Source organism: Humulus lupulus, chromosome 6, assembly GCF_963169125.1.
Source record: "Humulus lupulus chromosome 6, drHumLupu1.1, whole genome shotgun sequence".
NCBI lineage: Eukaryota > Viridiplantae > Streptophyta > Magnoliopsida > Rosales > Cannabaceae > Humulus > Humulus lupulus.
This window is the reverse complement of record NC_084798.1, coordinates 139,907,984-139,915,916: the sequence shown is the minus strand read 5'-3', so window position 1 is coordinate 139,915,916 and position 7,933 is coordinate 139,907,984. Positions and strand designations below refer to the sequence as shown.

At 43.2% G+C, this 7,933-nt stretch overlaps 1 pseudogene; it reads right to left on the bottom strand.

Annotated features, from left to right (window-relative positions):
- Nucleotides 1-394: 394 nt before the first annotated feature.
- Nucleotides 395-512, bottom strand: LOC133787186 (5S ribosomal RNA; annotated as a pseudogene).
- Between the last annotated feature and the right edge of the window lie 7,421 nt (nt 513-7,933).

Below are 7,933 nucleotides of genomic sequence, written 5' to 3'. Positions count from 1 at the left end.
TTTATTTAATTTAATTTCTTTATTAGTTAATTTATTAATAAATCTGATTTTCTAATATTAAAATTTGAATCCAATTTCCTCATAGTCCTTTAGGACCCGCTTCACTAATTAGAACGCTCATTTCATGTCCTATAATGTATTTTTAAGGACTCTCACTGAGTTTCCTAAAAATTCTAAGAGATATTTTTAGGGCTCGCATCTAGGTGAGTGCCCTAAAAAAGTGTCCTAAAAGCCACTTTGTGCAGTAGTGTATGATTGCACCAGAAATGTTTAGTGCGCAATATTCATTTATAGCGAACCCCTCAAATTAAATAGAAACTTCTTAGTGACCACGGTATTAGCATCCCAAGGAAAACGAAATAAATGATATTTTAAAAAAAATAAAAGAGTTTTAAGGGTGCAACACGATACTTACCAGGAGGTCACTCATCCTAGTACTACTCTTGCCCAAGCACGCTTAACTGCGGAGTACTGATAGGATCTGGTGCATTAGTGCTGGTATGATCTCACCGGAAATATTTGGTGTGCAATATTCATTTATAGCGAACCCTTGTCCTCCTTTTCTCCCCTCTCCCTCAAATTAAATAGAAATTTCTTTGTCACCACTAATTAGTGACCATGGTATTAGTGATCCAAGGAGAATGAAATAAATGATTTTTAAAAAAAATATATATATAATTTTATGGCTGCAACACGAGGACTTCCTAGGAGGTAACCTAGCCTAGTACTACTCTTGCCCAAGCATGCTTAACTGTGGAGTTCGGTGCAGAATATTCATTTAATATGTTATTCAACTGTTTTAAATAAGTAGGTCATTGTGGAGATTCCTTGCCTTTCTCATGATGGATAATATGTGGGGATTAAAATGATTAATAGGGATAGAGGTAGAACTTAGACAGTCTTTAAAACCCCCATTTAGTCTTTCTTTAATACCCCCAAGGGGTTATTTAGAGTTGAACCTTTGATTGCTAGGTTCGAAGGTGTGAGTGAAGACCAAAGTTACCAAAGAAAATTATGATAAGGTTTTTGCCATTATCAATCTTATATTTTTTGTAAGATATAAATGGTAATTAAACTACTTAATTTATGGAAAGTATAATTGAAAAATGCATAAACAATTATATGATTTCGTTTTCCAAGTGGTCTATAACTTTAATTTCTTGGTGAAAGATAGTTTAATATAACATTAATAATTTATGACAACTAATTCAAAACATAAATTAAGTGGTTGAAACAATGTATTTTAAAAAAAAAATACAGTGAACCAAACTGTCGTTGGGTTGAATAGATCTCGAAAAAATATCAAAATTAAAATAAAAATCTTCTCAATCGGATAATCAAGTGCAAATTGATGCCTGTTCAAAATTTTCCTTGTAATTTATGCAAGTTTTAATCTCGTGCTCTTTTCCTTTCATGATTCTTGTTCTTAAATTTTTATTTGTTGCAAAGTTTTTCTTATAATTTATGAAATTTTATTTCCTATTTAATTTGCTTTATTACAGGGTATATTCTAACAATTTTTTGAATATATTTTTTTATATTATTTGTAAATATTTATTAATTTTTTAATTAATTACAATAAATTAATGAAAACTATGTCTTATTTATTATTTTTAAATGACAAATATCAAGAGCATGATTAAGTTTGATACTTTTTTTCTTTCTATTCTTCTGTTAGGTAATGCAATATCAGAAAAATTATTAAAATAAGTAAAAAGTTATGTTATGTAAAAAAAATATACACTATTATTATATCAATGTACAATATAAGTTACCTTTTTACTTAGTGACTCCATATCATCAAAATCAAAATAGTTGAAGCATAATTTCACGCCACTGTGGAGATTATTCCTACAAATTCTAATGAACCTAACTGTTCACTTAACGGTATTAGTTGTCAACTAACTTGTCAGCTTATATATATATATAAATATATATTGTTATCTTTCATTTTTAAGAGAGAGAGGTAGATAAATTGTATTGAGAGAATGAGAATACAGAGAAAGATAATTTGAGCGTGTGTGTTGTGAAGACTGAGAGGAAAACACAACTGTTAGAAAGTTTTTGAGATTAGAACCTCATAGAGAGGAAGGTTCTTGGGAGTCTTGGAAGTGCACATTCTCTACTGTAATTGTATTCAAAGATTGCATCAATTGATGATGATGATAGTGGATCAAACAGGATGTAGGCCAGATTGATCTATTTTGAACCTGTGTAAAATTTATGGGTGTTCTTCCTTTATTTTTCTGCATTTAACTTTTGATTACTTTGATTGATTACTAACCTTTCATTATAACTAATCTGATATATTAGTTATTGCAATTGTTTTATGTCATTGCTGATTAAATTCTAAGAATCTTGACCACAAAAAACATAAGAGTTTTCCTACAAAAATCAGAGCCAGGTTCTACGATCAAGAGGAGAGATCAAGATTCAAAGCTTCCGCATAAAGAATTGCTCAAGAACACAATCAAGATAGTATGTCAACAATGGCAAAGTTTGAACTGGAAAAGTTTGATGGCACCAATGATTTTTCCTTATGGAGAGATAGTTTAAAAGGTATCTTGGTGCATCAAAAGGTGGCTAAAGTGCTTGGCGATCAAAGACTTTTGGCAGAGAATAAACCTGAAAAAATCGCTGAAATGGAGGAGATGGCTTATTACAGGATCATCATGTATCTTTCCAATCGAGTAAGAAGGAAATTAACCTCAGAAAAGACTGCAAAGGGTCTTTGGGACAAGCTGGAACAATTGTACCTAAAGCCATCCATTTTAAACAAAATAAATCTTCTTGAAAGATTATACGATTTTAGAATGAATTCCTCTATTTCTTTAGATGAAAATATTGATAAATTCAATGAGATTATCGTTGGTTTAGCTAATATTGACCATAAGGCAGATGAAGAGTGTCATGCAATTATCTTGTTCAGATCATTACCAATTGCCTATCAAGAAGTCAAAGCAGCAATAAAGTATGGCAAAGATGTAATTGCTTTGGAAAATGTTCTTGGAGCTTTAAAGTCGAAGGAGTTCGAGTTACAACTCGAGAATAAAACCAGGAGAGATGAGGCTTACTTTGTTTGAGGAAGAGATCCAAAGAGAGGCTCATCTAAAGGAGATCAATCACACCATTCAAGGTCGAAGTCAAGAGGAAAAGACTCAAGACAGTGTTTTCACTGTGGGAAAATTGGAAATATTAGGAAATTTTGCAATCTATTCAAGAATCAACAAGGGTCTAGATCCAACCAGGACTAGAGAAGACCCATCTACAATCAATTTCATAATGACAACTGTACGCCCTGGTTTTCCCACGGGCTGACTAGCGAGCTAGGATGCGGCCTAATCATGATTACCTCGTGAACATCCCCGAGACCGGAGCTGCCATCATAAGATCATACCTCCTTAGCTCGAGGTAACCTAAGGGTTCACCTCAGGTTACTTAAGGACTGAGTCCGGACTCTGAAGGCCGAAGGTCGAGTTAAGTATCCAGCTCGTGGTATGAGCTAGAGTTGGAGGCTATGACCCTTTATAAAGTCAACCACGCAAGGTAAACGTGCATATGTCAGACATCACGTGTTTGATATATCCCTGACTTCTCAGACACGCAGTGTGAACGTGCGTATTCAGACACCCACGACTGGGTTGGGCAATGCGGCCCATTATCCCCTTACCTATTGATTTGACCACACTTATGTGTCAGGTTTAGGAATTAATCATGAATGTCACAGAGTTGATACGATAGGTAAGGAGGTCACGGGATGACCTTCTTACCAACTCCCAGGTGCCTTCTCTTATAAATATGGAGACCCTGGGACTAAATAGGGGTTGGATTCTCTATTGTAAGAAATACCCCGTAATCAAATATCCAGTATATAGCAATAATACTGACTAGTGGAGTAGAAGGATTTTAACCTTTGAACCACTCAAAAAAAGCATTATTGTGTCACCAACTCATTTCTAAGATCATTCATCTATTTCGGTTCAACATAAGCACTAATCTCTTTCTCTTCTTTTCTTAATAACCTATTGGCGAAGAACCGCGTCAACAGTTTGGTGCTTTCATTGAGAGCAAGTTCGATTAGTGCTGTCGCAAACATCCAACTATGGTGACTACTCGATCCAGGCACGGTAATGAGACAGAACAACATGATGGGCAGGAGGCTCATCATACTGCCACCCCTGGTCAACAAGTTCCTGAAGCCCAGTAGCGGCCAGGAAAGCAGCCGGCGGGCCAAGACGACACCGGAAGTTCGGCACCCCAGCCACCTAATCCAAACCCGTGTTATTACATTGCGGTGGAGATGGAGAATGCTCAGCTGAGGAGCCAGCTAGCAATAGCTAGCCAACAGATCAAGGATGTGCTGGCCCGACTACCCCCTCTCACAACTAGCACTAACATCTGAGAGAGGCAAGGCGAGGCTACTAAGTCTCGCCGGGGTAACCGGTCCAGGCATAGCTGCTCGGACAGGCTTCCGACAGCCAACTCCACTCCTTCATCACACCATCGAGAGGCAAACTTCGAAGAAGTGCCTAGAGCCGGACAACAGCAATATAGCCGTTCGGTCAGGACATCGACTCCTAGCTCCCAACCATCCTCGAAAGCGCCCAGGGGAGCTCGAGGAAATTCCCGAAGGAGATCCGGGGAGGGCTCACAGCATCAGCCCATCCCCAACAACCGTCCTGCGCCTCGTCTAGATCGCCAGGCGCGGGACCAACAGGTTGGCAGGGCCGAAAGGCCCCCACCGAACTTGATCTGTCCTGATGGAACTAGGATCGCCTCTCCAGTCAGGCATCCTCCGTCTCCAATCAGATATCCATCTCCTCCTCGGCCCATCCTAGATATCCCAGCCTATGGGAGTAGCACGAGAAACCCGCCATCAGCCGGACCTTCCCGATGTAGCGAGACGCCAAGGAAAAGCCCAGGTCCTCAGCACCAAAGACGAGCTCCAAGCCTCTCTAGTAGGAGCTACTGGACCAGCAGTCGCCGGAGTGACCTTTCTGGCAGGGACCAACGTTAGTGTTTGAGCTCGGCGCAAATTCCACAAGCGAACCAGGGGGGCGACCTACGGGACCGCCTTAACTCCCATAGAGGGGAGCAGGTAGGAGGAGACACCCATGCTCGCTCAGGGGGGGCCCTGTCCGAAGTACGTAACGAAGGGAATGCTCAAAATAACCTATCTCAAGATAGGAGGGGCAATAACCCACCAAATATGTACAATGGATCCGGAGCTGTTGAACAGCCTCGGAATAACCAAGGACACCAGGACCAAACCCTCGAGCGCTTGGCTCAGATGGAGGAGCTAATGAGGAAACTCCTATCGGAGAAAGAGAAAGATGAATATGATTCAGGGGACGAGATGGAGCTCTTCGCCCCCAGCATAGCGGCAACGGCGTACCCACCTGGTTTCCGTATGCCGCACCTATCAAAGTTCAATGGGGACAGAGATCCGTCGGATCATCTAGGGATGTTTAACACTTAATGATGGCCCACAACATTGGCCCCGAGCTGAGATGTTTAATATTTCCTTCCACGCCGACTGGACCTACCAGGCAGTGGTTCAAGCAAGGTAAAAGACAGTCAATCAGCTCCTAGAAAACTTTCTCAACTGATTTCAAAAGGGCATTCCGAGCCTCCCAAGCTGCGCGCGTTCAGGACGACTCCCTGGCTAACGTGAGGTAGCAGCCCGGTGAAACTCTGAAGGCCTACCTGAGCAGATTTGTGAACGTCGCTACTCGAGCCAGAGACACGGATGATAGCTCCAAACTCATGGCCATGAGAATTGGAATCCTTGTCGGAGGGGATCTCTGGAAAGACATACAAAGAAAGGGAGTCAGCTCGGTTAACGAATTCCTTAACAGGGCCCAAGAATGGATCAACTTGGAAGAAGCCGAAGCCGAAGCCGCAGGAACCAGCCAGGTCCCTGAGCAGCCCGCTGGAGTGGGGACGGAGGTCGTGGCAGCAACCCAAAACGTCACACAGAACAACCAGCTCGGTGGAGGCAAAAGAAAGGGAAATGGTGAAGGCAGCCAGCATGGCCAAAAGAAGAATAAGTCCGTGGACAAGTTCAAGCCCGTCTTCGTGACTTATACAAAGCTCACCCAGTCTAGGGAGAACATCTTCCTAGCTAACTCTGCTCGAGTCCCCTGGAAGAGGCCGGAGCCATTAAAGCACCACAAGGGGAAGAGAGACACCTCCAAGTTTTGCCGTTTTCACAACGATGTTGGCCACAATACTGATGATTGTAGGCATTTAAAAGATGAGATTGAGACCCTCATCCAAGCCGGCCCCTTGGCTCAATACGCATGGAACAGGGTTCCAGCGAGTCGACTTGCTCCAGAAGTCCCGGCCAGTCAACCCGGGTCTCGGATAGATCAGGATGTACCCCCTCCTGTGGTAGGAGAAGAGATATCCACCATCTCTGGAGGTCTGCATATGGCCGGCACGAGCAGGGGTGCCCAGAAGAGGTACGTGAACGAACTAAAGGCTCATAACGGAATGGAGTTCGTCCCGGAGCAGCGTCAACCAAAGCAGCAGAGATTGGAGAGGCAACCAATCATTTTTACAGAGGAAGATGCGGGCCATGTCCAGTTCCCTCACAATGTCCCTTTGGTCGTGGCAGTTCAGCTCGCCAATCGGAGGGTCAGGAGGGTGCTGATCGACAACGGGAGATCTGTTAACCTCCTATTCCGGCTCACCTTAGAAAAGATGGGTTTGACCGTCGCCGAGCTGAAGGCGACCTCCATGATGTTGTATGGTTTTTTGGGAGAAGGATCAGCAGCAATAGGGACGATCGAGATGGTGATCACCCTAGGAGAAGGATCTCGAACAGTCTCCAAACTCCTCGAGTTCGTGGTCATTGACTGCTCCGCTGCATACAACGCCATCTTGGGACGACCTACACTCATGGAATTTGAGGCCATCACTTCCATTCGCCACCTCGCGATGAAATTCCCTACTTCCACGGGAATATGCACTGTCCATGGTGATCAGCTCGCTGCCAGGGAATACTACAGCATTTCCATGAAGGGAAAATCTAAACCTGGGCAGCTGGCAATGGCCATTCAAGGTGGTGGAGAGGAATCTCAGGAACCCTTAGCTGATCCTGAGATTGAAAAACCTCAAAGCGCCGAAGGGGAAAATATCGTCTTAAGTAAGGATATTGACCCCCGATTAGGCGAGGACAGATCCGAGCTCCAGGTTATTGAGGAGCTCGAGGAAGTGAACATTGATCCGCAGAACCCTTCTCGGAAGGTCAAGCTTGGGAAAAACCTTTGTAGCGAGAGGAAGGCGGAGTTGATCGAGTTTCTGCGGAATAACCTGGACGTCTTTGCATGGTTACACGAAGATATGGTGGGAATCAACCCGAGTGTCATCATGCACACGCTTCATCTGGATAAAAGCATTCCTGCCAAGTCCCAGAAGCAAAGATGTTTAGGAACAACCTGGGTTGAAGCCCTAGAAGAGGAAGTAGCCCAGCTCAAGAAATGCGGCTTTATCCCTGAAGCCAAGTTTCCGATCTGGGTCGCCAACCCCGTGCTAGTTCCAAAGCCTAACGGGAAGTGGCGGACCTGCATCGACTTCTCCGACCTGAATAAAGCCTGCCCCAAGGATTTCTTTCCATTGCCAAGGATTGACCAGTTTGTGGATGCCACGGCGGGGCACGAGCTCATGTCCTTTATGGACGCATACTCAGGCTACAATTAGATCGCCATGAATCCGGCGGACCAAGAACACACCAGCTTCATGACCCCGACTAACGTTTATTGTTACAAGGTCATGCCGTTCAGGCTGAAGAACGCCGGAGCTACCTACCAAAGGCTAGTAAATAGAATGTTTGTGGACCAGATCAGGAAGAACATGGAAGTATACGTTGATGACATGCTAGTCAAGTCAAAGACTGCTGATAACCATGTTTCCGACCAGGAAGAATGTT